This window comes from Pongo abelii, chromosome 1 (assembly GCF_028885655.2).
Source record: "Pongo abelii isolate AG06213 chromosome 1, NHGRI_mPonAbe1-v2.0_pri, whole genome shotgun sequence".
Lineage (NCBI taxonomy): Eukaryota > Metazoa > Chordata > Mammalia > Primates > Hominidae > Pongo > Pongo abelii.
The window spans coordinates 151,397,541-151,421,343 of record NC_071985.2 but is presented as its reverse complement, the minus strand read 5'-3'; the positions used below and the strand labels follow the sequence as shown (position 1 = coordinate 151,421,343).

At 35.8% G+C, this 23,803-nt stretch overlaps 1 protein-coding gene across 5 annotated transcripts in view; it reads left to right on the top strand.

The window, feature by feature from the left end:
* ADGRL2 (adhesion G protein-coupled receptor L2) overlaps window positions 1-23,803 on the top strand; it is a 577,862-nt gene that overhangs the window by 143,218 nt on the left and 410,841 nt on the right. For all 5 annotated transcript variants that reach the window (XM_054532529.2, XM_063711500.1, XM_063711525.1 and 2 more), the window contains exon 3: window positions 21,086-21,190. The gene's annotated coding sequence lies outside the window, so the exon portion shown is untranslated. The remainder of the gene's footprint in view (window positions 1-21,085; window positions 21,191-23,803) is intronic.

The following is a 23,803-nucleotide window of genomic DNA, read 5'->3' as shown; positions in this document are numbered from 1 at the left end:
TGATTATATTTTATTTGGTTCATCCGGGGGCATTATGCCAGGAGCATCTTCAGGTCGTGTAGTACCTCACACGGCCACCACATTTAAGGGGCATTATGTACATCATAAACATCTTTAATAGTTTAATATTAAACATCTTTAATAAACATCTTTAATACTTACTCTACCTTTGGACTTAAAAATTGTGTATTTATTATGACAGTTTTTCAGCAATAGCAGCTAAATGTCTTCTTCTTAAAAGATCAAAATATTATGATAATTTACTGACAGAAGAAAGTAAAAGGCCTCAAAGAAGAGATACCTTTTTTTAATCCAGACAAAGATACCATAGAGGCTTGCAGCTGCCCTGTCTTCACAATGCCTAACAGTGATGACAGACAGTAGGATGTTAATAAATGCTTGATGAGTTAACAGTGAATAAACAAAACATTTCAAAGAGTATGGGTATTGTGAAGGATTATGACAATAAAACACAGTATTACAAAGAGCCAAGAACACAGACACTGGAGTCCAAAATACCTGAGTTCAAGTGTTGGTTCTGTGGCTCACTGTCTGTGTGTCTTGAATGAGTTACTTATCCTTTCTCTGCTTCATTCTCCTCATTTGTAAAATAGGAAAATTATAACATCCATTTCACAGGGTGGCTGTGAGGACTAAGTGAGTTAATATACATCGAATCCTTAGTGCTGTATCCTGTTCAATAGCGGCCTAAAGCATCGTATTCCACAGTCAGCGTCCAATAGGCAACAGCCTCTATTTTTAAAATAGAGACTAAACACACAATTTTGCACATATGTGTTGGGAATTCAACACATCTTTTTCTGTTGAATAGAACTGATGAGAATAAGAAAATTGTGGAAATACACTCTTAAAACTTTAGAATCTTATTATTGTTCAAATCAAGATGTGTTAGATAAATGCCTCATCAGTGAGGATGATCGTGGTGGAAGAAGAAAGAGGAGGAAGTGGAGGAGGAGGGGGAGTGGGCAACAGAAGAGGCAAAGACAAAACACTGGTCATTCGGGAATCAGTAAAAGTTAATCCTCACAATGGTCAGCAAGTCCCTAAATGGTCTATCTGCACCACCGCCAGGTCCTCCAGACACATTCTTCTCTGACCTGTCCCCCTTCACTCCCCCTTTGCTGCCTCCGTTCCAGTCATTTTTGCCTTCTTGCTGTTCCTTGAATGCACCAGACACAATCCTGCCTTAGAGATTTCAGTGAAGCTATCCCTTCTGCCTCAAATATTTTTCCTTCAGATGGTTGTTGGGATGACTTCCTCACCTCCTTTGAGTTTTTGCTCAAAGGTCATGTTCTCAGCTTAAGACCTACCATTACCTCCTCTCTAACACCGTTACCCTTCCTCCACAGCACACACTCTCAACATCCTTACGCTGCCCTACTCTTTCTTTTCTACTTGGCTCATTTCACCTTCTAACACATATATTCATTATGCTTATTATTTATTGTCTCTCTCCCTTTATCTGAGCTGCCCTCCCCAAGTAGAATTTAAGCTCAAGACAGTGGGATTTTTAGTGATTTTGTTCACCGATATAATAACTCCCAGACCTGAAACAGTGCATGACCTATAATAGGTGCTAAATACGTATTACTGTAAGATTTCTCTTTTATATATATTATTTTCTCTCTTGCTATAATTTTTTTTCTTTCAATTTTTTGTTTTGTTTTGTTTTGTTCTTTTTTTTTTTTAAGACGGAGTCTTGCTCAGCCACCCAGGCTGGAGTGCAGTGGTGCGATCTTGGCCCACTGCAACCACAATCTCCCGGGTTCAAGCGATTCTCCCATCTCAGCCTCCCGAATACCTGAGATTACAGGCACCCGCCATCATGCCCAGCTAATTTTTGTATTTTAGTAGAGACAGGGTTTCACCATGTTGGCCAGGCTGGTCTTGAACTCCTGACCTCAGGTGATCCACCCGCCTCGGCCTCCCAAAGTGCTAGGATTATAGGTGTGAGCCACCATGCCCGGCCTTTTCTTTCAGTTTTAATCATTTTGCACTGATATCACTTTGATTATAGGATTTTCATGAAACAATTAATGCTCTATGTCCTGGCCCAGATCTAAAATGAGCAAAGAACAAACATACAGAGCTTAGAAGAGCAAGATTCTGCTTTGTTTCGTTGTTATTCTCCGCCAAAACTTCATGCCTTTTTGGGTAACTGACAAAAAACAAGTTAGCCTCATTTATATAAAAACACTCCTGTCTCAAATCTTTCTTTAAAAAGCTAAAATACTTTAAAACTATAATTTTTAAGGTAAAAGACAAGGGCATAAATGGCTTCTCAAGTAACCCAATCAACATTTACAATCATCAATACATAGTTCTGGTTGCAAGGAAACGGACAATTTTATTAATAATAAATAGAAGATAGGGATTATATGAGTAGGGAGGGGAAACTAAATTGTGCAAAAAGAGGCCCTCAAGGAAGAAAGTGGATAGTTAAAATATAGATTAGTTAAAATTGTTTGAGGCTCTTCCGTAGCTGAGAAAGGTGATTTGATTAAAAACACCAGTAATTTTGTTCCATATGTAAACTGACAAGTATGTCTATAAATCCACACCACCCACCCATATTTTCATTTAAAGGAAAACTAGGAAACAATTACACCCAGATTGTGTATGTTTAATGTACTAAATTATTATCAAATGAAGATTGAGACATTAACCTTTTTTCTAATGCAAACTTTTATGTGTAAATTTAAAATGTTCTTATAAATGTAAGTAAATTTTATTTGTTTCTACTTAGCCTAAAATAAGAAATTGTATAGCCTCAGCTGGAAAATATCAATTACACAGTCTTTATTTCTTTGCAACTACTTCCCAGTAGATTTTTCTATTATTTAAAATTCTAGCAAATTTAATTTTTATTTTTTATAAACTGTAAGATTCTTGCAATTTTTTAAAAAAATTGATACCAACATTCAGTAACTATTAGGAAATATTTTTTGTATTTACTACCTGTCTAGTATTTAGAGAATTGCTTTCCCTATTTTGGATTAATGATTGTTTAATTTCTAAATCCAAGGGATTAATACATAAAACCTTAAATATTAAAGAAAAATTAATTATGTTCATTATTATTTCTATAATATTTCATACAAACCCATAATCTTGACAAGCATTTCATTCATTTATTCATTCGCCCATTCAACAATATGTCTGTGTTTCTTTATTACCAAAGCTTGACTTTTTTGACTTTGATTTGTGAAAGCTTATTGCTAGGTGGATGCCATATTGTGCCTGGTGCTGTGATACATTGTATTTAACTGTCAATATCTATAAACATTTCTCAATATGACCTGTGAATGTTAGACTGTTTACAGTATTTCCTGCAATTATCTCTTCAGAAATGTGACAGAGTAAATGGGCTCGTGTCACCCATAGGATTTGAGAAACGTCTAGTGAAAATCATTGTAACTTGGCTTCAATTTGTAAGGCATTACACATCAGTTATTACCATGCACTTAGATTGTTTTTGTGTCTTGTAAAATATTTTAGGATGGTTTTTATTGCTCTTCCTTGACATCCTTCTGGTGTCTGTGTCACTATTATTTCCATTTTTAATGGAGTTCTTTCATTACTTAAGGGATAGGCCAACATTTGGGGTTAATTACCAACCTCCTTTGTTAGAAAGCATTACCTAAAAGAGGAAGAAAGAGACGAGATAAAGAAAACTGAAGTTCAAAGAATGGGGAATAAACAATGGACTTGTTTTATTTGTCTTATTAATATGGCCTGTGTGATGTAGATGGCATTATTTTATATGTACTTTGGTGAGTTACAAGGTAGACAGAAATATAACAGAATTTTACAGCTAAAAACTCACCCTTTTTTTGTTTTTCAGTGAGGAAAGAAAGATCTAAAAGGAAAATAAAGTTCAAGTCTCCTAACTCTCATGCAAACATTTCCTCTATTTCTCATATTAAATCTCCATCCTGCCTACAAGAAGCATAACATCTCAAAACAGGAACATCATATGTAAATATAAGTACTGAATTTCCTCTCCCTGTACAAACATGTATGTGCATAAGCAAAAATTTCAATTACACCCAAAGACACATAGTTGTAATAGTTAACACTTTCTAAGTGCCTGCTAGGTACTAAATGTTTTGTTTTGTCTTCATCAACTCATTAATAAAACACACACGCAACCCTATAAGGTAGTTTAGTGTAGGTAGATTCTTTTACAGATGAGGAAATAGAGAACTGAAGAGATTAAATAATTTCCTCCTTATCTTAGAGGTAGTAAATGGCAAATCCAGACACAGCCCAGATGTTTCTAACCCCAAAACAATGATCCCAGCCACTATGCCTATATTCATAGTCACTGATGTCAAATCCTTTTTCAAAACTAAGTGTGGATGGTGGGAAGTGCATTGTGTACATAGAGGGTAGATGAAAGGAATTCTGTTAAAGTCAATGTATTAGTGACACATAGCTGTGTAACAAATTACCCCCAGAACTTAACAGCTTAAGGGAACAAACATATTATCTGTGGGTTAGGATTGGGCACAGCTGAACTGGGTTCTCTAAGTCAGGCCTGTCATGAGGCTGCTATCCAGGTGACCACCAGGGTTGTAGTTATCTCAAGGTTAGACTGGAGGAGGATCCACTCCCCAGCTTATTCACATAGATGTTGACAAGATTCAGTTCCTTGTAGGCTGTTGGACTAATGGTCTCATTTTCTCATTATCCATTGGCCGGAGCCTCCCTCAGTGCCTTGCCACATGCGCCTCTCCTTAGGGAAAACCAGAGAATGGCATTAGATTCCATCAGGATGAGCAAGGAAGAGAGCAAGTGAGGGTGGACAAGACAGAAGCCAGAGTCTTTTTATAGTCATATCTCAGAAGTGACATCTCGTCTCTTGCCATATTCTGTTCATTAGAAAAATGCAAGTTACTAGGTCCAGCCCATGCTGAAGGGGAGGGAATTATACATGCATACCAAGAGGAGGAGATTCACTGGGAGCCACCTGAGAAGCTGCCCACCACAGTCAAGAAAGTGTTCTCAGAGGATGTTGAGGACTATGTTCAGTTGACTCTAGTCTATATGTCTGGCTGCAGAAAATTTCCTGAATGAATGTCTTTTGGTAGCCTCCATCCTAATTCAGGCAGAGCCTAACATTAGCCAGAATGAACATGCCAACCTCCAGCACTGCCTGAGAGAAGCTGTAATTCCGATCAGGAGTCATCTAGGGCAAAATTAATTTCTTTCAGAATTAAATTTTCATTTCAAATATCAAAAAAGTCAGTGGATATAAATAACTATTTTTATGTAATATAGTGGCAAGAAGATGGGTTCTGAAATCTTCTGACTGCATTTACAGATACATCTCAAAGACAACAGCTGTTTGAACACAGGTAACTGAGGCTCTTAACCTATCACAGCCTCGGTTTCCTGACTGTGATTCAGGGACATAGTGCTACTATGAAGTTTAAATAAGATGATGTATATGACAGGATTTTGTTAGCTAGAAAGTGCAACATATAAATACAAACTTTGTCCTCTCCTTAGCTACAGAACAGGATAGAATGTTAAGAACAGCACTTAGCATGCTGTTTCACTATCTTATTAGAGCAGTAAATATCTTTGGAATATGGATGATGAATGAACTGTGTTGTTAACAGTATTCAAAGCACCATGAGTATCCACATTTGTTGTTGATTTACTAAAGAGAAAAAAAAGGATTTCCAGGCAGTTTTGTTTCAAAGAGGCACTTGTGTTTTCGAACTGCTTGCCTTGACCACGCTGCAGAGGTTTTGAGGCAATGCACAAGCTTTCTGCCGCGTTGAAAACTTCTGGCAGCATGTGCTTCCCTCAGCCATTTTCCTTCATTTCATGCTGCCCCTAGTGAAAATGTTCCTGTTGTGTGTGTGTCTTTGACTTGAGAGAAAACATTTTCTCATCTCATGTAAGAACTACATGGAGTGTAGGCCCCTGATGGACCAGAAAAGCACATTAGCCTTTCTTCTTTAGTGGCCCAGATTGAAATCTCATCTGATGTTTTCCCATTAGAAATGAGATGGCGAGATATTTTCTGGGAAGTGATTTAGGTACACTAAAACAATCTATAAGGATCTATTGATTAGAAGTAGACGACTCAAACTTGATTTGTGTGCAGTGAAGTACCTTGGAAGGTGATGTGATTGACGGGCTGTGTGGAATAGATTTGGGACTGGAATAGTTAAGATATTGCAGCTTTGCAGAGGGGTACAGAAGCAGAGGAGCAATTTGTGGAGAACTATAAATGGAGGAAGAAAATATAGAATTTAGACTACAGAAAGCACATATTCTATTTTTAGTAATATATCTATAAATTCAAACAAACAAAACAAGGAGTTTTCATACAGAGTTATAAGAAGAAGGAAATTCCAGGGTGTTCTATAAACTTTGAAAATATTCCTGTTCCTGCAAACATGTGTTGGTTGCCATTAGGTTGTTCCTGATTAGTTTTTGTCCACCACATAGTTTTAAAATAACTTAACAGCAGATAATAATGGTATTACCCCTCTAACTAGAATCGAACAAATAAACAAAACCTGTATCCAAATGGCCTGTTCATAATCTTATAGTAGTACATCATAGTTGAGACCGGAAAATAATAAAGTGATGATTTATACTTGAATAATACGGTTAAAATGTAAATTAACATAATAAGTCAAACTCTAGCCAACTCTGAAAATGCAGGAGTCTATTGAAAATTTCGCATTCATTATATTCTGACTTCCTCCCCACTTTGCCTGGAACTCTATTCCACAAATTTGCTTGGAACTGAAATCATCATGTAGGCAATATTTAAGATAATATGATATTAGGTATCTCCCAGGTGCATTTTGCCTGGGACAAATCTTCCCTCTGCTCCAGGCAAATATGAATATGCCTTACAGGAAAGCCTAAGAAAGAGAGAACAGGAAAAGGGTGACTTCTTTGAGCCTAGCTGGTGACTCTATTAAGCTAAATGTTATCCTTAAAATATTTTACTTATTTTATATAAATAGGAAAGTATGATCTGATAGCATTTCATTTATTCTGAAAATATTTCTTGATATTTCAGTTTGAAGAAATTTCATAATTAATCATGGTGTTAAGGCAATAAAGACATTCAATTATATTAAAAATCATAAATTTGAAACAAATAAATTTAAATTAAATCTCATCTGAGCAACTCAACTTTTCACAAACTAGCTAAATAAATCTCGTAGTATCTGTATATGCAAATTACTTCAGGGGCAGAAATTCTCTAGTATACTTAACTTATAGCATTTAAAAATAACATAACGATTGATCTTTATAGACATTATTAACAATGTGGGGATCAGAGTGGCATGAGCTAACAGCCAAGATAATTGCTGTGGAATCAGATGTTCTTTTTGAAGTTGTAGTCATAAATTATCTAGTCCTGTACTGTTCAACACAGTAGTCACTATCAACATATGCCTATTTAAATGAATTAAAATAAGCAAAATTTAAAATTCAATACTTCAGTCACACTAGCCACATTTCAAGTGTTCAGTAGTCACATACAGCTGATGGCTACAGCATTGGACAACACAGGTATAAAACATTTCCATCATCACAGAAAGTTATATTGTACAGCATTGAATTCTCCCCCCCATTTGTGTGTCCCTATGTCTGATCTATATCATGGATAGAATAAGGAAAATATGTAGGGCACTCAGTACTTATCTGAAATGCTGAAAATAAGATAGAACTTATCTTCTTCTTCAAAAGTTAATGAACACAAAACACTTCATGGCCCAAGATGTTCTGTTAAGCCATGAAAGTTACAACAAAATTAGGGGTGGAAATACTGAGAATTATATATTAGGTTCAATGAAGCACTGAAATATACTTATCAAGTCCCCATTTGTCCGCTGTGTTTGGAATGAAGTAAGTGGAAAAGAGCATAAAAATGTTAAAATGCTTTTTACACAAAACAAACAATATTATGAAAGAAAGTTCTTAATGTGTGTAAAGATTAAAATATTGTTGAAACAAACTAGCTGATAGAGTAGAATGGGCTTCACTCTATTGGGAAAAAGATATTTTTCCCTCTATGATTCCAATAGTTTATTCCTGCAAGACTTAAACTGAATGTGTTTAAATGTTCAAGGTCATAAATAACAAGTTAAGTCATAGTATTTCTTTGTATCTGAGAATTTACATGTATTGCATTACTGTAATGCATTTTTTTAAGTCTGCTTGCCTGGTTTTTTCTAATTTTTTCTGTTGGTTGTACGTTGAAATTCAATGGCTTCGAAAAAAAATCTAGAATTCTGAAACCTCAAAATTAAACATTAATATGATGGCTAAAATAGAAGGCAGATTTTTTCTTTAAAAAATTATATAGTGGTGTTTTCCACTGTTAAAAAAAAGAAAACTGAAGGAATGGCTTTTCTTCCATGCAATGTATTTCTAGAAAGAGGGATCATTGTCTCTGAACTTTCTTGACCTTAGCCTGTTCTCTTTCGCTAAAGTCATTAAAATGATTAGAACCTCAAGGAGGGTTACAGTGTTATATTCTTTTTCTCTTTTTAAGTTACTCTGAGCTGAATCAACCAGGTTTAAACCCTGCACACATCCTATTAATCCCATCTAGCTCTTCTGTCTGCCTGGATGAGTTTCTTCAACAGATTCTCTGAATATGCGTTAAAAAACATAAATCACTGGATTAAACTTGTAGAGAATGATGAAAGCTGAATTCGTGTATATACATGTGGCAGGACAAATGTACCCTTTTATTATTTAACCTGAATGAAAGCAATAAATTTGAAACAGGTTTAACTGATGATATTGGTAATCTGCAACAGATTTTGTAAGTGTTTTTGAATGAACGTTGGTTTTCTTCAATAATCCCTTGGATTAAAGAAGGGTTAGATAACTCAAACAATCTGCAAAGAATCATATTATTTTGCTATTTATCTTTTATTTTTACCAAAAAAATGATATGTATGGTTTAGGCTTTAGCAAATTAAACCAAAAACTGAATTATTCAATTCATTTTTTAAAATTTGTGGCTAGGATTACTCAAGAACATTTTTACCTACGTTCTTGGATAGCAGACTGTTCTTCATCCTCTACTGTTAATACATAGTGTTATGTAGCAATAATATAGATCTTATTTTTAGGTAGACTGACAATAGCTTCTTAATTACTTGCTTTGCTGATCTATCACATCCACTTTAGGTCTTCCAAATTTTATAAATTTTAAAATGTAGAATAAAAATTCTTTAAATTTCCTCTGTATAGCCACTTAGTTCCCTACCTCACCCCCTGCCCACATTCAAATAAAAGGTTTGAAAGAATTATTAGGTGGGTACTGGGATTCAGTTCTAATAATAATTAAAAGTGAATAATTGTTTGTTTATTTAGCAATTACTAGATGGTAGAAAGTCTCTTCATCCATTATCTCATTGAATTCCTCACAAAAACATTGTGAGACAGAGACAATTTTTTCCCCATTTTTGCACAAGACAATTAAGTTACGTAATAAATTAATATACCCAAGGTCACATATCTAGCAAGTGGTAGATCCAGGGTTCAAACACACCCACACCCATACTAGTTATTTATTCCAGCATAACAAATTATTCTAAAAAGTAATGGCTTAAAACAGTAAACTTTTATTACCATAGATTCTGAGTCAGGAATTAAGGAATGGCTTAGTTGGTTGGTTCTGGCTCAAGGTCTCTTAGGAGATTGTTTTCAAGATGTCAGCATGTAGGCCAGGTGGAGTGGCTCACTCCTATAATCTTAGCACTTTGGGAGACTGAGGCAAGAGGATTACTTGAGGCCAGGAGTTCGAGACCAGCCTAGTCAACCTAATGAGACTCAGTCTCTACAAAAAAGAAAAAAAACTTAGCCAGGCATGGTGGTGCACATCTGTAGTCCCAACTACTGGGGAGGCAGAGGTGAGAGGATTGCTTAAGTCTGTGAGTTCAAGGCTGCAGTGAGCTATGATTGTGCCACTGCACTCCAGCCCTGATGACAGAGCCAGACCTTGTCTCTAAAAGCAAATTTAATTTAAAATTAAAAATTAAACCAAAAAAGATGTCAGTAGAAATGTCAGCCATCTAAAGGTTTGTCTGGGGCTTGAAGGTATGCTTCTTAGATGCCTCACTCACATGAGTATTGGCAGGGTGCCTAAGTTTCTCCCTGGCTATTGGCAGAAAACTCAGTTTCTTGCTCCATGGACCCTTCCAAAGAGCTGCTTGAGTGTCCTCTCAACGCATCGTAACCAATTCTTTCAAAGCAAAACAGAAGTCACAACATCATACTCCCTCAGAAGTCACTCCAAAATTTCTGCAATGTCCTATTGGTTACACAAATCAGCCCTATTCTCTGTAGGGTGACACTACACAAGGAAGTGAGTATCAAGGAACAGGGATCACTTGGACCATCTTGGAACCTGGCTATGTTCCCAGCACTAAATATATTATTAGAAAAGTTAGACAGTCTTTGTTTTTTTGTCTGTACTTACTGAATGAAGAAACTGCACTGAAAAGCTATATCCAACTGTAATTGCTACTCATTCATATTTTTAACATGGAGGGTATTATGTTTGTTTATTTGTTTGTTTGTTTTTGACATGGAGTCTCACTCTGTCGCCCAGGCTGTAGTGGTGCACTGGCACGATCTCTGCTCACTGCAACCACTGCCTCCCAGGTTCAAGCAATTCTTGTGCCTCAGCCTCCCAAGTAGCTGGGGCTACAGGTGTGTGCCATCACACCAGGCTAATTTTTGTATTTTTAGTAGAGACAGGGTTTCACTATGTTGGCCAGGTTGATCTCAAGCTCCTGACCTCAGGTGATCTTCCCGCTTCGGCCTCCCAAAGTAATGAGATTACAGACGTGAGCCACTGTGCTTGTCCTGGATATTATTTTATTGGATAAAATTCCTAGAATAATACTTACCTCATATTCAAATATAGAAACAAAATCATATCCAAAGAGAGATCTTTAATTTTTTTCAGTTATCAATCATTTTGCTCTCACTCAAATTACCATTTTGCTCTAGTACAGATTACCAAGCACTGTGTAGGCAAGACATTCACACATTACTTCTATAAAGGTCCAGATAGTAAATATTTCAGCTGCACACCAGAGAATCCCTGTTGCAACTACCTAACTCTGCTGTTGGAATATCAAAGCAGTCATAAACAATATTAAGTGAATAGGCATGACTGTATTCCAATAAAACTTTATTTAAAAAAATATATGGTAGTCCAGGTTGGGTGCGGCGGCCCATGTCTGTAATCCCAGCACTTTGGGAGGCCGAGGCGGGCAGATCATCTGAGGTCAGGAGTTGGAGACCAGCCTGGCCAACGTGGTGAAACCCTGTCTCTACCATAGATACAAAAATGAGCTGGGCATGATGGCAGGCACATGTAATCCCGCTAATCAGGAGGCTGAGGCGTGAGAATTGCTTGCATGAGATAGGCAGAGGTTGCAATGAGCCAAGATCATGCCACTGCATGTAGCCTGGGTGACAGAGCGAGACTCTGGCAAAAAAAAATATATATATATATACACATACACATATATATATTATATATATACACATACACATATATATTATATATATGTATATATGTATATATATGTGTATGTGTATATGTGTGTGTGTGTGTGTGTGTGTGTGTATATATATATATATATATATATATGGCAGGCCAGATTCAGTAGTTGGGTGGACTTTTGAACAACTACCTTGATTTCAGGTAACTAAAATGACTTTAAATTTTATGTGACAGAATGATGTTAAGTTGTTTGTCCTGGCCCATAAAATATTGTACAATTTTAGGAAAGCTGACAGCACCATCAATATAGAAAAGATGAGCCTCTGTAAAAACAGAGCACAATAGATAAGACAAAAAATTTTACACATCAAATCATCACTCTAAAAATATTAAGTCATTCTAGAAAATAAACGGAATTAAGGGTGGATACAATTTTGATAATCCTTAATTCTGTCTGTATTATGAATACTTCACATTTTTAGCTGACCTTGAATTCTCTAGACCTTATATATTGTGTCCAACACAGAATAGGCACTCGATACATATTTGTTGAATGTATTTCCACATGCTCCACACCCCCCAGCCTTTGCTGCCTTTTCTTGTCTCATCAACAAGCTTTTCAGGGCACCTTGAAGTTCACTGTCAGTTTTGCTTTTAAGAAGTCTTCCAACAAAAAGTAAATAGCAGGTAAGAAATAGTTATTGGAAGATAATTGAAGATATAAAGACTTAAAAACAAATTGAAAAATTATAGAATAGAATGAACATTGACTTCAAATAGACTGGCTAACAGGAGCAATGAAGCATCAGACAATAGAGTAATTGGTGAGGAATTTATTGGCCTCTGACAAAGCTATTAAGTTCCATTTAGTCATTCTCACTTTTACTGCAGTTATTTTTACTTTGAGGCCAAGCATTATATTTTTTAACTCACATTTTAATGTGGTTATATCTATAGCTTAAAACCTTTTATTATATCTACTACAGTGTTCATTCACTCATCCAAACAAATATTTATTCATTTATTTCTTGAGCACCTACAATGTGCCAAGCACTAGGTAAGTTCTCAAAGATACAATGGAAAACAAAACATGGATCCTGCCCTTAAGGTGCTTGGAGGCTTATGGGGGATACAGAAAAGTAAACAGGCATGGTAAAAATGCACAGTGTCATAAGGTACAAAGCTCATATCCAAGTATATTAACTTCACATTAAACAGAAGTATTAAACTTTCATATTACAGGTCCCAAAGACAACACCTACTGTGCATTTCAGCTATTTCCACTTTTCAAAACAAAAGTAAAAACAACAAAATCATAAACACCATTACTGGAACATACTGCTGTATAACTGTATTACAGAAAATGCAAATTACTGAAGTGGTTTAAGGAGAAAAAAGTTTCCTGGCCAAATTATTTTGCAAAATGCTGGGTTCAACAAAATTAAACAGATTTCTTTTTTCACTGTAGAACTTTTCAGCACTTATAATATGGTAATAAGCATTGTGACTCACTCAGAGGGCAAATATGATTTGCAGTGTTTTGAAATGTATTTGATAAGGGTATGCTTTTTAAAGAAAGTGTCACTTAATATCTAGTAGGGCATGAATGTTTATTGGAACATAGTTTGACAAATACTACCAAATATAGTTTGAGAAATATTACCAACAACAATTTCACACGTTTTAATCAAATCATATTCATTATAATCTAGGAGGGCTAACTCTTTAAGTGAAATATTAAATAAATCCTTTTGTTATGCAACAGAGTATTTTTGCAAAGCTCTCTAATTTCATATCTTTCAAATTCAGAATTTAGTTGATTTGTTCTTTTTTAAAGAAGCATTTCCCTGGGATCCTATTAAAGGCTATCAGGTTTTGCTAATCCTTGGCTAATTATGTGACAGCATTCAGGAGAGTCCAGATAGGAAGCAGAGGAATCTGTGATCTCAGCTTGCAGAGGACAGCCAAAAGACGAGTAGATGAAGCAAACTGATGTCCCCAGGTTAGGCACCTTCTTTTTTTCCCCGTTCCTCTAACTTTTTTCCTCTTCTTGTTTCTTTATAACTTATTTTTCCCTTTCCCACTCTGTTTGCTTCCTCTCCTTTTTACTTACTTCCTTCTCAATGACATAGGTCTGTCTATGATCACCAAAGATTTAAATTTAACCCTTCTAATAGCCATCCCAGCAATAATATTGCAATAGTATTTTATAATTCATGTGTGGGAATGAAAATAGTGAAGTAGGCAGCTCATTCATAGCAATGGAAGGGATAAAGAAGCTGTCCCCTGTTGGCACAAACTGACTTCTGATTTCCCAGTTTCCTCTCTACTGGCTCTACTGGTACTGGCTCCATCCGGTACAAAGTGGTTTTGAAAGATAAGACCACACCATGTTAGTGCATGTGTGTGGAGGAGAACTTTGAAGATAGGATTTGACTTGTGCAATATTTGCCTCCAAATCAGGCACCTCATATTTGAATCTTTATATTTGAGCTTCTCTTATTATAAGGTGATCTATCAAGTCTTATTTTATATGATTAAATACTGGTTGGAGAAGACACATAGTCTCAAAGACTCAGACAACAATAATTTTTCAATTGTTAGAGAAGTCTCTAATTGAATTGGTAAAAATAGGAGACAAAGAAAGTTAATACAGACAGTAGCTACCCCTGGGGAGTCTGCTTCATAATTGCAAGTGTTAGAAAATGTTGTAAACACGACTTTATTCAGATTAGTTGGAAAAGCATTATAGTAAGTTATTACAAAGTGGATATCAAACAGACACCTACAAAATGAATTTAAGTTACAAGTACTTTCAAAAGAAGCCTAAGGGAATTCCTATAGGCTTAAGCAGGAAAACTATCTAACATGCAGTGAATACTTATAGAAGTGGGTGGTGGGGGAGGGGGAGGATGAAAATGAAAGTGGTTTAAGCTGCAGAAGGAGGAAAAATCAGAGATTGGTGACTGACCAAAGGAAGCACCTGCTTTCCGGAAATTAAAATCATGTATTAGGCAGCTCTGACTTAATTGCCAAATGGGGTGAAGCCCAGCCTGTAGTGTAAAAGGTTCCCAAATTATAATTGGGCATCATGGATTAAAATTCAATACCTGAAAATTTCCTTAGAAATGAATGGGCAACTGGGACAGACTGCAGAGCCCAGTACAATATGCTTCCCGCAGCTGACACTGGCAGGTCACTTTATTTGGCACCAAATAAAGTTCCCAAGTGGTCTTTAAGGGCATTCAGCTGCTGAGTGCTTATTTCATTCATCTCTTATTGTGCTGCCAGTAGCAGATCCAAAGAAGTAGCATGAATCAGCTCTGTGGATAAAATTTTCTCAGGCTGCGTGGTGGAGATGCAACTGGACTCATTTCACTGCTTTAGTGGGACCTTCACTAGCAGTAGTACCCTGAATAGTAACAGCTTTCACACAATGTCATTCAACAGGAAATTTGAGGGAAAGCAGGACAAAATTGAACATTAGGAAACTTCCAAAATAAATGCCATTTAGCAAGGAAAACAAAAATCTTAATGAGAAACATTATATACTTTTGTCATTACCAGATACCTTAGAATATTGTGAAATAAAGCTCGTAGCTCCCCTCTGTGTGTACTTCCAGCTGAAAAGTAGAGGCTAGTGCCTAAATTTCCTACATTAAACATAAAACTATGGCATTATACTTACCTCTCTTTAGTTGCTTCTGTTTAAAGTAGCTAGAGGATTAAAAGTCAATCCATACAATACCTTTAGTTTTATATGGACTAATTTCAAAACACATACTCAATGGCAAAGTGTGTTTTCTTGTTTCTGTCTAGTAAAATTTTCTGATTATAAAATAATATTTCATGTCTTCCCCCATGCCGGTTTTAAAACTGCAGGAGCTATAGTAATTCTACTGAGGTCATGAACTTGTCTGATGAAGTACAGATGAATGTAAAATATTCTTCTAAGCTTAATAGGTCTTATTAATGTGTAGTTCCAGTACACATTTTTTAATTTAAATTCATGGAAAGGTTAAAAAGCAGTAGTTTTTATTATTGTTTTGCCTTTGGTTTAGGACAAATTTTGCACATACCCACAAGAGAAACAGTCTGCTAATCACTTCATATAAATCACTGTTAGCAGCAGTATCTAATAGTGCTACTATCACTGAATAGTTAAGAGTCTTACATTTCCATTAGAATTAGGAGCAAGGGCTAATTATTTTTAGTTAAAGTTGAATTTAATCTAAACGGGAAGCATATTTTGGCATTTAGTCTGGAAACCCAGGACTGTTATAAAATGCCTGCTTGTAAATTCAGAGAATAGAAAAATACATACAGATTTTTTTTGTTTCCTGGTTTTGGGAGAAGTTGGTATAGTTACAGTGAGATCATTAATGTAAATATAGGAATATAATATAATTAATATAAGATGTTCTGTTCTCATGTTTATGGCCAAATTTTGCAGTATAAAATGAATTAATTTACCCAAATAAATATGCACTAGTATCTGAATGCTTCTCTAAATTGAATTTCTTTTAACTTTTTAGTATGGAAAATTCCAAATTTATACTAAACACAATAGCATAATAAAACCCCATGTACCCACTACTTAACATCACTGATTAGCAACACATTATCCATTTTGTTTCATCTATATCTCAACTCCTTTCCTCTTCAGAATTCTCTTCTTCAACAGATGAAATAGTATGGGATTTAAAAATTGATGGAACTTATTTTATAAAATCTCTATCTCAGGATTAAGCATTTTATTTAAGAGGTTTTTGCTTTTCAGTTTACCCAGGAAAAGACGGGTGCACCCTACACACAACATGAAGTGGTGGATGAGGTGGGTATTTAGTAAACTCATACCTCAAACGCCAAAAATTCAATGATCTGGATTTTTGTTTTCTATCAGTTTTCTAGGTAATTAAAATGTTGCTCTTTTTCACCAGTGGAATTTTTAGTCTTCCACTTCTACCACTCCTCTAAACCTCTCAGCTTTTCTGCTTTCTTTTTTCTTTCTCTCTTTATTTATTTTTGCTTCCCTCTAAATCATAAATAATAATAGCTCCCACATCATAGCTTTTTAGATTTTAATGACAGCCTCCAAGGACAGGTGCCAGTTAAATGAAACATATAATTAAAACTTGTGCTATTCTAAAATTGGGTTACTTGGCAATACTCAAATCAGAGGCTACCCCCATTCAGAAGACGTGCATGTAGTATTTATCTGGGTTACCGGGTGTGCAGCAGATTCAATCAAGGCCAGTCTTTGCTAGGTGCCAAAAATGTGGTGGAATGTTTAGTTCGGCGCACCCACATTTCAGGTGTCTCTCCATGGCACCAGAGTAAGTGTTCTGCAGCTTGCAACATTGGCAACCAGTGTTCTTCTTCTTAACTAAAAAATTTCAGTAAAGCAATATGTTTACCAAGCAATTAATTTAGGCATTTGCGCATATATATGTATGTATATGTGTATGAATTATCATACTTATTGCGTAAGTTTTATGAGTTTTTTATAAAGTTTATGATAAGTTTTTCTTTAACTTCCAGTACTTTCTCACTAAGAAATAGAAAGACATGATCTGAGTCTCAGTCCTAGTCTGGGACATAGACATCATGTTGTTGGATCCCATGTTTGTCCTTTCAAGCATGGTTATCATTTTTCTATAAGCAATCTCTTGAAGTAGCCTTGCTTGCAGAAACTCCTGAGAATACTTCCACGTTTACTCAAGAGCAAGCTTTCTGACTCTATTACTGTCCCTTTTAATTCTACTCTGGTAACTCTTCAACCTTTCATTGATTTTCCTCTCTTTGGACTTGTCATTTGTGCCCTGCACCACACTGCTGACTGGGAGAGAGGCACTATCTCTGCTGAGTTGGAAAAGTCATGATGTTTTCATCAGCAGCATGCGACTCTTGATATCCTGTGTGAATTTAGGCTGGGCTCTAGTTCTCTTGGCCGCACTCACCATTGAGATGCAGTCCCTGCTTTCATTCCCTTCTACTCTTGTACTCCTTGAGTCCTTCTACCTTACATCTTAATTCTGTATGTTTCACATGGTTTTCCCACAAAGGTCTTCTCTGTGTGTGCATTGTCTCTCAGACAATATGACATTGCTGGTGAGTTTTCTCTAATGTCTCGCTAGGCTCCTTGGTGATACACTGACTGGCGAGCATACCAACCAGACTCAGCTCTATTTTGTAGCTGTGCCTTGGAGTCACAGTGATGCCTCTGGCTTGTCCTAACTCTTAAGCCTCTGCCTCTGCAAACCAGCAGTCAGACAGGACAGTTTCCTTTCTCAAACCAAGTGTCACTCACAAGATTATTGTTAGGAAATTGGCCCCTTCTCTATGCTCATGTACCCAGTTTCCCATTTCAAATATTTCCCATAGTTTCAACGCACTAGGCAAAAAATTCAAGTTGATACTGTTTAACCAGGCACACCTTTATTTTCAAATTATTTAAATATTCAATCTTCCCTGCCTCACTGTGTGTGTGGGTTTCACTCTAACAAATGTGCTATACAAAAATTTGGATGTATGTTTAATTTGATTTTCTTCTGAATAAATCTGAATTTTTTAAAAATCAGTAAGAAAAGGTGCAAACCATTAGGAAAGCATTTAAAGGAAATTAATTGCTTATCAAGTTTTCATTCTCTCTTCAAACCACATTGAACCACTTGTTTTACATGAATTCCAAAGGCTGGCACTAGCTTTCATTTCAAGAAATAAATGACACAGGGTATTATATTTTAAGCACCATTAAAACCTTGAAATTGCACAGTGACTTAGAAAACAACAAGTTAGTTAGCTTGGATAGCTTTGTAATAGTTATACAATGGGGAAATTCATTGTTAAATGACCCTCCCACTCTTATCTCACATGTAATGCTTGTCAGAAAGAGGAAGGAAAAATGAGACTGGTATCCAGGTACACAGGTATAGGAAGATCAGAGAGAATGTACCAAATATTCCTAGGGAATCTGTTGTTCATTGATCCATGACTAGTGATTGGAAACTATTTTTGCCTGGACAGACAAATATAGTTTATCGCTGTGGTCCTAATTCCTAGCTTCTATAATCCACTACTACAGTTGTTCTTATCTATATTTTAATGTTTTTGAACAGAGGGTGGTTGTAATATTGTTAATGAAACAATTTTAATATAAATGATTTAGGAATTATATTAAGTGGCATTTGAATCTGATGCTTCCACTGCCTAATTTATCTCCTTTTTAACCTTTTCTTTTACATCTTCATTAGAACATCTATTAAGGTAATGAAACCTAGCTACCAGATTAAAAAGCAGAATACTCCAAGTTCTAAAATAATAAGAATGATAGTATTAAAAAAATTTTTTTGAGCAAAATTTCAAACCAGTGAAAACAACACACAACAAACCCACCTGTTTTTATGATGCAACTCAAACAGCATCTGAGTCTATAAAGAGGCAATAATTGGTTAACTAACCAAAGTGATACAGTTCATTATTTTTCTATTGCACATTTACGTAGTTCCCCCCAAAGCACAAGCATAATTTGGTTTTTTAAAAAAATATGATTTACATATGGCACTTGAAGAGAGATATTTTAGAAAATCATATAAAGCGTTCCTCCTTGTAAAAGCAATGTCCTTTCCTTCTTGTTAATGCCAAGGATGCTTTTCCCCAAACACTCATTCCCTGCTCAGAACAGTGTAGCCACTAATGAGGAAAACACAGCTAGTAACCTCAGTTGAATGTATTCCTTTGTTTACCTACGGGGAGTTTATTCTGCAATGGGAAGAATCTCTTACTATCAGTGAGTCTGAAAGTGCTCAAATTCCACCAAGGGGAAATTGACAAAGCTTTGTGTACCCATGGTTTAAGCTAAAGCAATGCAAAAGGAACTCTATCATCTCAAAGAGCATCAACCACGCTGCTTCCATTGTCTCCATGTATACAATACATTCCATCTTATTTACATGGGTTCCGTTTCCAGTTACAAGATCACTGCTTGGCAATACTAGGAGATGTGCATCTAAAATGACAAACTGATCCTGGCACTTGCTACTTATTACAGGTGTATTATGTGTTTTCAGCCTATCGGGGATTTCTAGAATAGTTCCAGTTACTGGCAATCAGACCTTGAAAACTACTCCATGCCCAATAATAATGAGCATCTTCAAATGGATTTTTTAAAGACAGCATTAATTCAGAATATAAATTAAGGAAATATATTTGATGGTGAAAAAGTGCAAACCTACCGACACATTTTGGTTTCGTGTATAAAATATAAACAGCATATGAATTCTCCCTTGTGTCTTCAGAGGCATCTGCAGCTTTTTTTCCTTCTGAAGAGTGTTCAAATATGCTATTTTAAGCATAATAACCCATAAATAAAATACAGTGCTTGCCAAAATTATTTTTTTACCGATATATAGGGCCTTTAGACACTGTTCTGAACTCTGATTTTCTCCTGAGATGCAATTTCAGAGCTTTAAAAAAAAGTCTTTAAAAGACTTCCTATGAAATATGCACAGCTTTTTTTTTACATTTGTGTTTCTATATGGCCAAATTGCTCTGTTGTTATAAATACTGTATGTAAAATTACCAGATTGCCTGGCATTCCATTTTTACAGGGGATACTGCATCGTTAAGCATGGAAAGAATATAATATAACTATTCAAACTGCTTAAAATATTTTGTAACCATAAATTATTATCCAAAAATATTTTTCAAGTAGATAAAAAGAGTTGTCAATTCTACATAGTGAATGCCTCATAAGGGGCTCGTTTGTGGTTGAAAACTGAATAAAAGCAGTAAATTAAGACCAGACTTAACCATAGAGAAGCCGTAATCCACTGCAGATTTCCTTGGTGAATGAAGTATTGTGATGTGGATTTATCCTCCTTGCTTGTACAGTTAACCAGTCACATCTGTGACCAAAGTGCTGTCTGTGCTCACAGACAAGGTAGGTTCACTAACCCCAAGGAGGTAAGCCCATGCTGATTTACATTGTATTGATAAGTACAAAATAAACACAACTGTGTCTCGGGGGCTGCCTGTGAAAGGGCAGATAGTATATTGACGCTGAACTGGTGTTAAGAGAAAACAGGGGTATTGAAAAATGAGTGGGCACTTGAGAAACTGCCAGTGACGCTGGGTACCCAGTTTTTGAACAGGCGTGATGCTAGAGGGGGCCTTGATGAAGCCAAGGGGAATGTGGGTATGAAAGAAGGTCAGGAGTGCTGAGAGCTGACTGAAATATGGTCTATGTTAAAGAAGTATCACTCACTATAAATATTCAATGTCAAGAATTTAAATGGCTTACAGACATAGAAGCCCTTGATGATTATGTTATCCAGCATTGTTGATTTCCTTCTGTTGTTTGTCAGCAGCCACCACAATGAATGAATAAGACTCTGGAAGTCTTGACAATGAGTCGGTTTACTTTTAAGTCTGTGCATTTTTCTTTGTGATTACATGCCAATATAATACCTGATTTGCCTTTTTCGAAATTAAACTAAAGGGAGCCAAGTATGTCATATATCTGTTATTATCTTCCTTTTCTTTTAGAGCCCAATGTTTCCAAAGGACATTAATTTTGATTTCTCCAATGAAGGCTTGTGGCTGTCCTTATGCTTTACAAAACATTACCAAATCAGAGCCGAAAAGAAAACTGTGAGTGAACATTCCTTCCAAACAATTGTTTTTCATTATTTAAGAAAAATTTTCTCAGATTTTTCTGTAATTCATTACAATATGCTCCTTTTGTAAAAGATGTGGGGAAAAGAGAGAACACACAAGTGAAAAATGCCTTTTTATTCTGTAGAGGGTTGATATTTAAATATTTTATGAGTCACTCCAACACCTTTCTAAAACAGTATTTTACAAATAAGGTCAGCTTTGCAAGAAAAAAAGTTTATTCTTGAACATAAGCAGGTATTTGTACATTAATGTTATAGTAAAATGTATGTAAAGTAAAAACTACTAGCTTGTTATAGTGTTTTCATCCTTCAAATCAAAAACTTTTCCTTGGAATTTTTCAAGATTGGAATATCAGTTTCTTTAAGCGGGAAAATATTTAAGCTAATGAAATCTTTATCAGATTCAGCAGCTCCACTAAAGAGTAAACTAGGTTATCTACCCAAGAAAAGGACATTGGGACTTAAAGTAATGTGGATATCTTTACTAATGTAAAAAGATCCCAGAAAGCATTAGCTCTTCTAAATATGTGTTAGATTTGATTTGATTCCTAAAGAATAACTTTATAATTACCATCTCCACTTAATCAAGGATAACCACGACTTGATTATACTCATTTCATCTTTATAAATGTGTGTGTTTCTGAGGAAAGCACAATCTTAAAATCTCTAACATTACATGATATATATTTCATCAATACTTCTGGAGTTTCAAAGTGTTTCCTTCTGGTTAGTGGAAAGGGGTACTGTGCTAGTTGCATGTAGGTTTAAACCAAATTGCCTACAAATATTGCATAAGTGCCTGAACTTTCAAGACAAAGCTTTTCCAATCAAGTACGGTATTAAACCTCCCACCACCACACACGCACGCGCACACACACACACACACACACACCCCTGCCTCATAAGTTAAGGGGAAACAGGACAGGCATGGTGGCTCACACCTATAACCCTAGCACTTTGGGAGGCCAAGGTGGGCAGATCACCTGAGATCAGGGGTTTGAGACCAGCTGGCCAACATGGTGAAACCCTGTCTCTACTAAAAATACAAAATTAGCCAGGCGTGGTGGCGCACACCTGTAATCCCAGCTACTGGGGAGGCTAAAACAGGAGAATCATTTGAACCCAGGAGGTGGAGCTTGCGGTGAGCTGAGACCACACCACTACACTCCAGGCTGGGAGACAGAGGAGACTCTGTCTCAAAAAAAAATTTTTTTTTAGTTAAAAATAAGTTAAGGGGAGAAAACTTCAGTAGAAACTTGTCATTAGCAGTAAATTATTCTTTGGTGTTTTTGGAGTTAATATTTTCTAAAATAGTTGCAGATTGATCAAAATAACTATTTTTATACTTTTGCATGGCTTCTGTGTATTGCAATAATTTAATAATAAGTAATAAGACTCCCCCTTAAAAGAAAAAGTGCTCGTTAGTGATTGTAATTCCATGTTGTGTGGCACGTTCCTTACATGTTGTGAAAAGGTTATGGATTCACTCACTGTAGCATCAAAAGTGTAAAGGTGAGAGGTGAGATTCTTTGTTGCAAGTGCTGAGAAATAATCATTTAAAGGTCAGTTGCACTCAAAAAAAAAAAGAAACATCTGTTTAATAAGTAACTCATTTTGGGATATGCTGCAATTTTAAAGGTTACAGAATAGACCAGTTTGCCAATGATGTCAGCAAGTACTATTAAAGTCATTGGTCCTATTAAAACAATCCTTCGTAAAATTCAGATTGCATGCCTTCTCACATACCCCACCACACATCAAAAAAGTGCCTAAACTATTTATAGTGTGCTTTCAAAGACACATTGCCTTGTGCACTTTACCTTAAGTACTCAGCCCCTCTTAAAAGCAACAATGGAGTGTTAGATGGGAAAATACCTTGGCAACCACACAGACACCCCCAACACACAACACACAACCCACTGTCTCCTACATCTGATTCATCCTATTTTGCTTCATTCTTTCAGTTTTATTAATGTATAAGAACATTCCCATGTGTCATGGGTTAAAGGATTTCTCACTGGATATTCTGTTATACCGTACACCAACAACTATCTTACTAGAAACTCCTATATAAAAGAAAAAACTATTGATTCAGCCATGTAAAGGACAAACTATAAATTTATATCCTTTCCTATTCCAAGACCAACTTCCTTCCCCTACTATTCTCTAAAAAAACCAAAGAGAATTCGGTTTGGCAATAAATTGGAATATTAACTTGATACCTAGAAGTAACAATATTTGTACTAAAAATCTTTTAGTACCTGAAAGGTTATTTTGTTCAAGGTCTGAATAAAGGTGGTAGTTCATTTAATATAACTTTTATACTATTAAAAAAATTTTGCCTTTAGGGAACTGATGTACAATGAATAGAAGTTGTTTGTTGTTTCTATTTTTTCTTTGTGAAGCAGTATTTTAAACTGGCTATAATTTTCCCTAGAAGGTTCACTCTTTGAGATGAGTATATGAATAAAATAACTTGAAGAAAAACCTCTATAGAAAGCAATCCCTTCCAAACACTTGACTGCTTAAGATTTACATTTCCTTTTTTTACTCTTCACGTTGGTTGCAAAGCTTCTCCCTATTTAAG